This window comes from Cavia porcellus, unplaced genomic scaffold, assembly GCF_034190915.1.
Source record: "Cavia porcellus strain 051 isolate PalLab524CR breed Dunkin Hartley unplaced genomic scaffold, mCavPor4.1 scaffold_2, whole genome shotgun sequence".
NCBI classification, from domain to species: domain Eukaryota; kingdom Metazoa; phylum Chordata; class Mammalia; order Rodentia; family Caviidae; genus Cavia; species Cavia porcellus.
Genome location: NW_026947485.1, coordinates 116,218,867 through 116,232,288, shown reverse-complemented (window position 1 = coordinate 116,232,288; position 13,422 = coordinate 116,218,867). Strand labels below are relative to the sequence as shown.

Sequence of the window (13,422 nt, the reverse complement as noted above, 5' to 3'; positions counted from 1 at the left end):
CTTACTTGTCTTATATTGTACAGGGAGAATTTGTAGACATTTTCAGTGATAAAGTTCAGTAATACACTTAAAGGAAACAAGCTCTCATATGTGTTTACCAACAGTACCATTTGACACTTTTGAATAGAGCAGGCTTCATTTTTAGGCTGTGCTTATTAACTTTTGAGTCTCTTAATTCATATTTGATTATATTGATCAATGATACACAGAAGTTTCTAGAATCAGAAACTTTGTAAGACAATGGTTAAAAGCTTACTTTGAGTAAACATGTTTCACCTTTTTTGGTACTATTTGAAGAGTATGTTTGCCATGGCCAGGGAAAATCAGACCTTGAACTCTGACTTCACTGTGCTGCAAATCTTTGATCACAGCCCCACCCACACTTTCCTCTTCACACTGGTCCTAGCCATCTTCACAGTGGCCTGTGTGGGAAACATGGTCATGATTCTGCTCATCTACCTGGATGCCCAGCTGCACATGCCCATGTACTTCCTCATCAGCCAGCTCTCTCTCTCATGGACCTCATGATCATCTGCACCATTGTCCCTAAGATGGCTGTCAACTTCCTGTCTGGCAGGAAGTCCATCACTCTGGCAGGCTGTGGATCCCAGATCTTCTTCCATGTGTCCCTGCTTGGAACTGAGTGTTTCTTTCTGGCTATCATGTCCTATGACCACTATGCTGCCATTTGTCAGCCTCTGAGATACAACCATCTCATCAGACCCAAAATTTGTGGTCTTATGTTTGCTTTTTCCTGGATCTTGGGTTCTATTGATGGGCTCACTGATGGTGTAGCTACATTTTCCTTCTCTTATTGTGGGTCTCAGGAAATAGCCCACTTTTTCTGTGACTTCTCATCCTTGCTAATCCACTCATGCAATGCCATATCCACATTTGAAGAGATTCTTTTGTTTGTTGCATAGTGATGATTGGTTTCCCCATAGCAATCATCCTTTCTTCCTACACTTGGATTATTCTGGCTGTTATCAGTATGGGTGACTAAGTAATGTCCTCTATATAATCAGAGAATAATGTAAGCGCTGCTCTAAAATGTGTCCTCAGTGAAGGTCTAATTGAAAGGTCTTATTTAACTTTGTTCCACAAAAAAGGAAAATGGAAAATTTCCTCAAATATAAAATGAATTTATTTTTAAAAATACCACTGATACTAGCCACTAATCTATCAATTTAACATAATGTTGTGCTAATCATCTACATTCCCTTTTTTACACTATTTGATATGCTCTTCTTATTCTGCAATCACTTTATAAGTCAGCTTTGAAAGAATCCAAAATATTTGAAGTTCCAAGGGCTCCAAAATGAAGAACAATTAGTCCCTTAAGTGGAATAGTTGGAATAGGGAAGAACATGCAGTTAAATAAAATGTGTGTTTCAGAACATGCTTCCACGTTGTCTGTGCACATATGCAGGACAATTACCCTTCCCAGCCGCAGTCACCAGGACAATCCTTGAGTGCGGGGTTTGAGGGATCATCAGAAGGAGAGGGAGGACAAAGGGAAAAGTAAAGTGGGATAATCCTGAAAGGCCACAGAAGTACTGAAGAAGGCAGAGCTCTGATTTCTAAAGGGAGGCTATGGAAATCAGGAGTTAAGGAGGCCAATCGTCACAGGTCTGTAGCAGAGATAAGAAACTTGAGTTTAATCATGGGCTTTTACTAAGGGACACTAGACACTCTTATGAAAAAAGTGGTAATGATATTGGTATTTCTGAAATGTTGTTCTTTTAGGAGCATGAAAACATTCAGGGTGAAGAGAGATCTGGCCATAGGGTTGTTCTAAAGTCTGTATGATGAATTTATTGAAAAATGCAAAAGATATCTTACAGAGATGGCTTGAGAAGGCTGTGTGGAGCTTATGCGGCTGAAATAAACTAATGTTTATATGTAATGTATATATTTGATAAGACTTCCTGGGAAGAGGTAAAAATTAATTAAATGGAGAGGGCAGGTAGATGTACATTGCTCACTTTGCAATTAAAAGTTCGTTTATAATCTTAACATTTTCTTTTTAATTTGTGAATACTGAGTTTCAGAATTAACACTACTTCTTTAAAAAAAAGTGCAGGCAGCCTTCATTTGCAGCTGCAGCATGTAAAGCATGAGTATGAACATCTGTGCCTCAGTCAGGGGAGCTCCTAGGAACCTTTGGAAGAGGGCGTGGCACTGTCACCCAGGTCATGGGCGGAACCCGCTGTGCAGGCAGAGGATTTAGGGTCTGGGACCATGGGAAGGGAAGGGTTCTGAGTCACAGGGAGCTTCAGGGCTCTAGAGTCCACTTCCTAAGGGGAGGAGGGCAGCTCCTTGTGGCAGGAAGCCCAGACCCAGAGAGAGGAGTGCTGCTTCCCAGGAAAAGCAGAGCTGGGGTTTCCTTGGGATCCGCTCCTTCGCCTGCGCCTGTGAGTATGGCGAGTACGGTCTCCCCTTGCACAGAGTCTGACTTTGTTGAGGACAAATGAAAAATAATACATATGAGAAAGACGTGCACGATGTATGGTTATACAGGGAGATGCTCCCCAGCCTCGTTATTAAACTGTGGTGGTGTCCTAGAGATTCATTATACTGTAGGTAGTTCTGACGGCGTGCTGAGCTGCCTTATCCTCTGCTCGAAACCCTGTGTTCTGTCTGCAAAGGAGTGATAGAAAAAGGAGACGAGATCTCCTCAATGACTGCTTCACTGTATTTCAATTATTAAACCTTATGGTAAATGTCAGTATCTTCTAGTTGGTAGATAAGCACCTCAAAGGGACTTTACAGAAACACTCACACATGAGCAGCTCTGATCCTGTCCTTTAAGCAGACACATAAAGATTTACACATAGGAAAATTGTATAGTCTCTCTCATGCTGTAATGGCAAAACTTTTAGAGACCTACCTCTAAACTACACCCCAAAACTCACTCCTGAGTCTCAAAGGACCAACACTGCAGTTAAGCCTGAATAGTGAGGTTTTAGTTAGAAAAACAATATACACATTAGCATATTTTTTTCTTAAAAGAAAAACAAACAGCTTGCGTGTACAACTGACCTAGCACAAAGATTTTGTTTATAAATTATTAGGAATGTGATTTTTTGCCCCAGAATTATCCAGCTTCCTTATTTATGTTCCATTTGACTCATCAAATACACTAATGAACAAAATTCCTGGGACTCCACACCTTAAAAATAAAAGAATGATTTGGTGAAACTTGATTTAGTGAGTCACACAGAACTGAAGCATGTTGAATGCTCTGGGATAGCTGCATGGAAGTTCCAATTTCATTCAAGTTGCAAGACCCAGCCACATGGTGGACCCCAGGGCCTGAGGTTCTCCAGATGCTTTGGGTTTATGCAGATCCCCTGCTTTTCCATTCTCCTTTAGTATTGCAAGATCTCAGGATCGCTGCTCAGTCTTTTTTTTTTTTTTTTTTTTTTTTATTTCATTTCAGAACTCTGTTTTGGAACCTGCCTCTGTTTCTGTATAGTTAATTATCTTGACTGTAACTTATTCTTTCTAAATAAAAAATAGGTCAGCAGAAAATGATGCCTTTGAAGTATGATAATTTAGAAGATCTATATCTATACCTATACTTATATCTATAGCTATGTCTATATCTAATTCCATATATAAAAAATGTATATATCTTGTGTGTGAGTGTGTGTGTGTGTGTGTGTGTGTGTGTGTGTGTGTGTGTGTGTTGCTTTGAATGGGGCTTTACTTTGGGATACATTAATTAGGAAAATGACCCCATAGTATGAGGTTTTATACACATTTTGAAATCAGTTGAGATCATTTTATAAAATACTGAACGATTATCTCTTTTTTAATCAAACATTTAATCCCCATTTTCATTGTAGTTACTTGGGCTTTGTCCCACCTCCAGGGATGTGAGCATTTTCTCCCTGGTCTCCATCCAAAATGGTTTCCTGGTAACCCACCACCTCCATCATACATTCAACAACTGAGAAGGTTTATTCATGCAACCTCATTTCATGTTGCTCCATAACTTCAACCAACACCATTCCCGTGTTTCCTTGATTAGTAGCAATAGTGAAGGGTGCACCCATGTGCATGTTTCTCCAGGCTCCATTTAAAGTGTCCTTTCTTCCTCCCACACAAGCACATCCTGCACCCCAAGTTTCCGAGCTGGCCTTAGGGTGATTTGCACTCTCATTACTTCACTCATAATGGCAGACATGCCCCTCATTCTGCAAAACTAAAGTGAAACCCTTAAGGACTACAGAATGAGCACTCTTATGTTTTCTATGGGTTTATATCAGGAGTTTATAAGCTGTTTTGCAGATAAATTTTAAAAATCAGTTTCTCAAAAACACAAATGCACACTAAGAAACAAAGAAGGAAAGGCTCATTTCCCCTCCTCAAAGTGTAAATAAGGACCAAAATTTATAAAGATATTGTGAACAGGAAAAAATTGTTCAAAAAAGAAAGTAACTTGGGGAGGGGAAAGGAACTAAAGAAAACAATGAGAAAAGAAAGATAGAATGGAAACAAATATTTTGTAAAAAAGGAGGAGAAGAGAGGTACAAGGGGAGGGAAGGGAATGGGGAAAAAAGGAATTAAGAAGTGTCACACACAGGAACAGACTCCCTATGATGGATGACATCATTATGTAAACAAAAATTGTACCAATAAGGTTAACAAAGAAGGATTAGGAGATATGAAATTACTCTTAAAATAAAACCTAATTCCCTCTTTTCCTTTTCATGAGTATTTTAGATATTTTCATAAAATTAGACATGAAAAGACTTGGAAAATTAGACATGTGGGAAAGTTATAATATAGGTTATTGGTCAGGCATGATCATGTACATCTGTATCCAAGCACTCAGGAGGCAGAGGCAAGAGAATTGTGAGTTTAAGATAGTTTGGGCTGCATAGTGAACTCAAGGACGGCCTGACTACACAGCAAGATTCTCTCTCTCTCTTTTTTTATTATTATTTAAAAAGAAAAAAAAAAAGAAATAAAAAAAACAAAGCAGTAAAAGGGTATAAATATTGCAGAATTTCAAGGAAAAACATACAGTAAGATATCACTAGTTAATAGGTTACATATTGTCATCTTTGAAATAGTTGTCCAAATTATAAAATTAAAGCATTTAAAGTGAACATTCATACAATGAGATTGCACACAATGCCAATCAATGATCCAACAAAAAGTTCAGTAATATGGATTTCCATCCTACACACTCAAACATACATGCAGTTATATCAAAATATAATATATGCATGCCATTAATCTGTTCTCTGGATTAAAGTGGGGCTGTGTTTCCATTCGGTAAGGCCCCAGTGTATTTTCATTTGGCTGAGATTAGGCAGTAGGAATAAAGCATAATTATCTTACTTAGGAGTCCACCAAAATGAAAATCAACAAGGGAATTTCCAATGGTAGGGATAATTTCGTATAAACAGATACATTAGTTTTCTCCTAAGCTTTCTATTTACTCTACCAGTGAGTAAATGAGTGTGCTCTCATGAGCTCTTTACTGGAGATTTTCTTTGTGAAGGATGAATGAAAACAGTGAAAAAAGCCCTGGACCACGTCTCCCAGCATATGCATCTAAAGGAGGTCACTAAGCGTTGGGAGAGAAACTCACATGTGCACTGCAGTCCCTGTCCAGTGGAGGCCTTGCTGCAGTTATACCTTTGAAAATTGAACTCATAAACATGCTGTTACATTCTCTGTAACATTCAGATCAGGCAGCTTATCTAGGATGGGATGGGGAAACCAGACTTTCCACTCTGACTTCATCCTGCTGGGAATCTTCAGTCACAGCCCCATCCACACCTTCCTCTTCACCCTGGTCCTAGCCATCTTCACAGTGTCCTGTGTAAGGAACATGGCCATGGTTCTGCTCATCTACCTGCATGCCTAGCTATACACACTCATGTACTTCCTCCTCAGCCAGCTCTCCCTCATGGACCTCATGCTCATCTGCACCACTGTGCCCAAGATGGCTATCAACTTCCTTTCTGAAAGGAAGTCCTTTCAGACTCTGGCAGGCTGTGGGACCCAGATCTTCTATCTGTCCCTGCTTGGAGCTAAGTGTTTCTTGCTGGCTGTGATGGCCTATGACCGCTATGCTGCCGTTTGCCAGCCTCTGAGGTACCCAGTCCTGATGAGCTGGAAGCTCTGTGTGCCCCTGACTGCTGCTTGCTGGATCTTGAGCTCTCTTGATGGCACCATCATGCTCACAGCTTCCCTGTCATTTTCCTAATTCCACTCTCTGGAAATTCATCACTTTTTCTGTGATGTGGTAGCCCTGCTACCTCTCTCATGCACAGATACATCTACATTTGAAAGGCTGCTGTTCATCTGCTGTGTGGTGATGCTTATCTTCCCTGTTGCAGTCATTGTCACTTCCTATTCCTGTGTCCTTCGAGCCATCATCCACATGGGCTCTGGGGAGAGTCGCCACAAAGCCTTTGCCACCTCCTCCTCACACCTGATAGTGTTGGGCTCTACTACAGGGCTACCATGTTCATGTACATGAGATCAGCCTCCTCGCACACCCCAGAGCAGGACACAATGGTGTCAGCCTTCTATGCCATCCTCACGCCCATGCTGAACCCACTCATCTACAGCCTGAGGAACAGGGAAGTCTCCAGGGGACTTAGGAAGCTGCTGGGGGGAGGAAAGATCCTATGATTCTGTAGAAATTCTTTGAAAGTCCATTCTGGACAGCAAGGACACTGGAGTTCCCTGCGTTACTCTATCCAAGCTTGCTTTCTGTATTTCTGCTCTTGTTTCTTTAGCCTTAGGAGTTAACACACGCACATATATATGTGTGTATATATATAAATGTACATATATATGTGTATATATTTATGTACATATATATATGTATATATATGTGTGTATGGGTATATGTGTATACACATATGTGTATTTGTGTGTATATACACACACACACACACATATATATATATATATATATACACACACACACATATATAAACACACATATATAAACACACACACGTACATAATACACATTACAGTCTTGCTGAGAGGAGCTGAGGCAGTAAGCAGGCTGTGTCTACCACTGCCAATGTCAGTTGTTTCCTCAGTCCTCAGCTTTGAGTGCTGTCTGATTCTGAGATGCTGCATTTCCAGCTGGAAATACATCTGAAGGCCCTGTGTCTCATGTGCAAACAAGGGTCCCAGCTGGTTCAGTCTTTGAACGCATGCATCTCTGTTCATGGATCAATCGCCTGGCAGTGTGTGCCTTCAGCTCTCATGTGTTCAAAATCTTTATGGGATATTTTTTACCTTGATCCTTCTCTACTTAATTTCTAAACATTTAGGAGTGGGAAATTAGTGTGGGCACTTCTTTCAATTAAGGTTCTATATAAAATGGCTCCTATCAAGTACTCTCTTTCACCTTTACGATAAGCATAGATTTTTAATGAGTTTGGATAAAACATCTCTTCCATTTGGCACCACAGTCACCCTCGTTATGTAATTTATCTTTCATTCTTACAGTATAGAATCTGCCTGAGAAATTAGAGAACTATCATTATCTGGAATTGATAACCTTGTTTTCTTAAATAAAAATTTAAATAAAAACATTTGTTATCAATTAATTTTTAAAAATCTTCCCTCTCCCTCTGCAAATCACCCTCTTTTAGGTGCTAGAGATGGAAGCCAGGGTCTCAGATGTGGCTGTACCTTGGAGCTACACTCTCTGCTCTTTAACTTTTTATTTTGAAATAGGACCCAGCTGTCCTTGAACTTGAATTTCTCTTGCCTCAGCCTCCTGAAATTACAAGAATGTACCACATCACTTGGTTAAAAATGATTCTTCAGTATTTCTGGTTTCTAAGTCTATCCAAGTCAGCTGTCTTAATGTTCTGCAAGGGGGCTATTCTGTGATACAACATTTATTTTTCCAGTGTTATCACAAGATTGTAATCTGCATATCTAAAGCCCCTGCTCAAGTAATGAAAATAGTCATTACCCCTTTCGCAGCAATTGCCTTGATTTTTCTATCTTGCAATCCAACCTTTAATTTAATAGTACTTTGTATTTTAATTTCATCTTCTTACTAAATCTAGATTTTATAACTAAATGACATGAACAGTGGTTACAATGGATTGCATTCCTCAGGCAACTACAAAATATTTTGTGGCTAGTAGAATAGTTTCATTATTGTTATTTTTAGTAAAATAAGTTGATCAAAAACACAATACTTAATGTTCATAATTCAGTAGTTTTGAATATATTCCTATGCTTGTGAGAACATTAACATGAATCTATTTATAGTTTTATTATTGAGAGAAAACTCACAGGTGTTAGCATTTGTGTCCCCTTCACTCCTGCCTTATTCTTGGAAATCACTGTATATTTCCTAGTTTCCAAGCTTGTGTTATTATGTTATATTAACAAGATGAAATAATGAAATTCACTTTGGAATATTGATACATGCACACAAAATATTTTTATTCCTTTAACCCTAATACTGCTCTCTTTTATTTGCTTCCTGTGGTCTTCCACACAGCAAATGTACTACTTTCACTGTTTGCCCCCCTTTTCTATAATAAATCATATAAGAAAAGATGACACTTAGCATGATGTACTCCAGTTCCCATCATTTTTTCCTCTAAGGACATGAATCTGAAAGAATAGATAGCCAAAAATGACCGGGATTTTGAAAACCAACAGCAGGATACTGAGAAAAAAAAAAAAAACTTGTCTTTATAAGAAGAGCATATCCAACCTCCTTGTAAACTCCACTCTTAGGTTCTCTTGCAACTTTTGATCCACACAATCCCACTTTGAGACAAAACTGCAAGTTAAATTCTAGTGACCCTGTTCCCAGGGAAGCCTCATTTACACTGATTTGCATGGCTTTGCCCACCTCCCAGGGGATTTGCTCACCATGATGGTTATAATGTAGGACCATTTAATTTCAAACTTCCCCTCCCAGAGCAAGCATAAAGACTCACACTGGACTGGAAAGAAGCCCACTAAATGACCACCACTGACAGGACTCCAAATTCTAGGAATGAGAAGAAAAATTCTATTTCTTAAAATCGGATTCAGTGTGCTTAGTGATCCAGGCACTGGACCTCTGCAACCAAGAGAAGAAGAAAAGCCTGGCCACTGCTCCAGCTAGCAGCAGACCTCAGCATCATCCACATGGCACTGTTTCAAGGTGTGTATAGAATAATGAGGTCTAAGGTTCAAAAGGCTTCCACCCCGATTTCAAAAGGCCTGGGATGCCAAGCAGTACGCCCAAGAGGGCAGTGTATAAAGCAGTGAGTGAAAATCTGAAAGTACACTGCATATCCAAACAGTTTAAAAAGTCAAAAATGTGGATCAACTAAAAAAATGCCACAAGTGGGTAGCAAAGTCAGCCCCCACCTCAAAAAACCCATAGTAAGATCTATATCCACCTAAAGTGCCATGGGGTAAAACCACACAATCCCTGTAGAGCTCACAATTTGCCACAGATTGCTTCATGTGCTGGAATTCCAGCTATAGGACTTAACATTTGCTCTGCTGGGTTTTATAATTGTTTTGGTCCCAATCCTTTGTATTCCTATTTGTAACTTTTAAAATGGGAATGTTTATTGTGTGCCACTGCATGTTGGAAGTGTGTAACTTTGTTTCCCTTTGTACAGTGGCTTTCAGCTAAGGTTTGCCTTAAATCTCAGAGGAGACATAAGACTTAAACTCTTAGGCAATACTGAAGCTGTTAGGACTTTGGCAGCTACAGACCTTTTTTATAATGGAATGCACGTGAGTCTTTGGGGGTCCTAGGACAAAATGTTGTTTTTCTAATATACATAATGTTGATAGAGTTGATGTTGTTTCTTAAGGATTGTTAAGCTGTGGTATAATGATAAAGTTGCAAAATGTGAAGAATAAACATGTCTTATGTCTACAAATGGGTTTTAAAAATGTTTTTACTTCCAAATTGACAAGGGGTAGATTTTAATGGTTGGTATATTGTGTCAACTTGAGAAGCTTGGAAGTTTAACAAAGACTTAACAGGGAGCCAGGATCCTTACACTGTAAATATCCTCATCCTGTGCAAGAGGAGGACACAGAGATTTTGTGAGTGCTACACCCACCCTGGCCCAAGGGTAGGGGTGGGGGAGGGGGTGTGTGGTCTGTGTACAACATAAAAGAGAAATAAAGGCTTGCTCTTTCCCCTTTTGTTCTGGATGCTTTTCTTGGCTGCTGTCATAAAGTGCTGTCTCTGTGCTTGGCCACTCTGCCTTGGAGCCAGCTGATGATGCAATAAAATTTCCACAGACAGCGAGCTAAATAGAGCAGGAAAAAGGCATTGGATAGGTAATGACAGAAGGAGCGTAAACATGGAATAGGTTGACATTTGTTCTATGGTCCCATTAAGCCAGTGTTCTGTTCTAAAGTCACAGTGTGTGGAGGTTAGAAACAATGCTCACAGTTTATTGGGTTGGTTGTCTAAAGCATGTATCAACAGCCAGCCCACAGGAAATGAGCTGGGAATGTCTGATAATCCTCAGGTCATTGTTGGTGAGGCTATTCAGAGGCTCAGGTAAATGGGAACCATGGTCGGATTCGTCAGGAACAACCTATTGCTTAGCAGTGAGGTGGTCCAGGAGATGCACCCTTCAAGACAGCCTTGAGAAACAAGCAACACCGCATTCTTAAAGGGCTCCAGGATTGTTCTCCTCTGTATCCCTGGCCTTATGCTGTGTATACGAAATCCAGAATCCTTGCTTCTGGGAAGGCTTGTCATTTCTGATATCACTTTCACACAGATAGGAGCATGTATGGAAAGAGCGTTTGTGAGGAAATCTGAGGTATGATGTGTATGCTCACAGCTGTAGATGTGGGCAGTGCTGGTTATACTGAGACTGATAAAACTCCAGATCATTTGACTCATGTGCGCTTTGCCTTCCTTGTGCCTGCAGGATTTGTTTCTCAGCTTCTAGGACTGAATTTCCACCACAGATGCTGCTTCAGCTGCAGAGCTGCCTATGCAGGAAGCCAAGTATTCCTGCTTAGTGTGGCCTTGTGAATCAACTCAGGAAACATTTCAAAAGCATGCATCACACTAACAAATTTGGTTACTTTCTAATGTATTTATTAAATTTTTAAAATTAAAGTCAAATTCAAATTAAGTCAAATAGTATTTAAAAAGAAGAATCACTTTTTAATTGTGTACTGTAAATATTGCAAGTGACTTTTGGTTACTCTATCAAATCAAAGGGTACTTTTGAATACATTTTAAATATTGTGGACATATAACTACAAATTTTAGTAAATTTAAGTATAAATTATTTATTTGCAATAAAAATTTAATGTGAATTGATATAAACTAGAACATAAAATGTATGACTTGCTTGTAGTGATTTAATCATGCAATATATCCCTTCATTAATTTTGGTATTTTTTATCTATTGAAAAATGATTTAGATGTAATAGATTTAATAAATGTATTATTGGTTGATTCATATATATGTACTATATGCAATAGTGTAATATATTATATATAAATAATTTTATATTTCCTTTTATTAAATGGGGATCACTAGAACCTTTTTAAAATATTTATTTTCATGAATTATATCTATCTTTATACAGATTAGAGAAATCTAAGCAACCCTGTTACATCACAGAAAATACAAATCAATCTCTAAATTATTTAAAGTCCACTGCATGACTTTGGTGAACAAAACTTGGTTAGTGTACTGGACCCCTGGTGAAAAAGTTTCCTTCACATGAGAGATGAGACTTATCAAATTCAGAGCTTTGGCACAAAAGTCAAAGTTTAAAGTTACAGGTTATGCTATTCAAGTAGAGATGGAATTACCAAAATAAAGGACATATTATGGCATCTTAACCACTAGACAGAAGAAGAAAAATAAAAAATCTCTGCAAAATGGACCAAAGCTTTGCTAGAATCTTGAGCATTACAAGACACTATTATCACTGACACTGGTGTCATATGACATTTATTGCATGTCTACAGTCAAGTGACTAAAATCCCAGAGTAGAAACATGTCATTCACAAGGACAAACATTCTGCCTCTCCTAAAACAAACCTTTCCATGATACAAGGCTCTGCAGACACAGGAACTGTGAACCTGTGAGAGTCAGTGAATACACAGCCACAGATCTTTGAGGGAGATTTTTTTCATACCCAGCAGACTCAGCAGCAAGGTCTAGTAAGTTAAAGGAATTCATGAGATGGATCAGGAGCAGGAGCAGAAAGTTCACGCAGACAGCTTACACCCTCCACATCTTCTTCCACAAGGACACCCCTGACAACAGGCCATGGGAGCGTCCTTGAATGCAGTCCATTGATGAGAGGTGGGACAGGAAAGCAGGGCGCACCTGAGGGCAGCAGGAGCGTGACTCCTGCAGGGCTGATTCCGAAGTCAGTGGTGAGGAAAAATCTCCCAAGACACAGCACTTTCACAGTGCGCATGTGGTCCTGTGCAGAGAGAGGATGCTTCCAGGTTAGACGTCAGGGTCTGCAGTGAAGGGGCAGAAATAATTGAACAGCCAGGAGGGTAAGAAGTTAGTAAGACTGGAATCAGGGAGGTTTAGAGTGGGCATAAGTGGAAGTATCTAGTCCAGGGGAGAGGGAGTGAAGAATATTTTACACCTCCTTACACACTCCCGTGGAAGTGGTGCTAAACGTCCTGAGCAAAATGATGTTGCCTATGGATTTCCAGTATTCTCTGTCGTCAGCCTTGGCTGCAGCCACGCGATGAGCACAGAGAAAAATCCGCCTTGAGGACAGGTGAGGCGATGAGGGACACAGCAGCACACAATTATGTTTGCCATGGCTGGTTCAAATTCTGTATTTCCACTGTTTCTCTGGTTCAGTCCCAGGTAGATTCCCACACGCCTTAGGCATCAGCTGTAGCACTGTTACCTCTGTTGGGTGCGTCCTTCGTGGTCATTTCTCCTAACATACTCCTTAGCCTAGCATCTGCAGGAAGTGAAGCTGCCATAAAAGCTTAGGCACCACTGTTTCCTCAGAGCACCTCTTTAAGGTGCTGCAGGTAGAAGGCAATGTGTGAGGCAGGGACACAAGGGCATTGGTAGACAGCCACCACTGGACAGCAATAGAGAGTAGACTGCCTAGGACCAGTTCACTAGGAGGCTCCTGGAGGAGAAGGAAGTCTCTCTCTCCAGACAGCCCTGCTCTGGTTTTCAGGCCCTGGCTTCCCAGCTTGCCCAGAGTTCAGAACGGAAGAAAATGGTACTGTGGTGTGAGACGGAGCACTACTTGTCTACAGAGCCTGAAGGTCCGCTCTCCTGAAATAAGTAAGATGGTGCCAAATCAGTGAATAAAAGAAGAACGCCACAGGATAAAAGATCAAATTCATGCAGAGGCATTTCTGAAAAAGAAATAAACATTTTGGGTAAGCAGATGAAAAGTTAGCAGGGCTAATCAGGGAA

The 13,422-nt window shown here is 40.0% G+C and overlaps 2 pseudogenes; both read left to right on the top strand.

The window, feature by feature from the left end:
- Positions 1–309: 309 nt before the first annotated feature.
- LOC106025631 (olfactory receptor 2M7-like) lies at positions 310–1,003 on the top strand (annotated as a pseudogene).
- A 4,722-nt stretch (positions 1,004–5,725) lies between these two features.
- Positions 5,726–6,660, top strand: LOC100728384 (olfactory receptor 2M4-like; annotated as a pseudogene).
- The last annotated feature ends 6,762 nt before the right edge of the window (positions 6,661–13,422 follow it).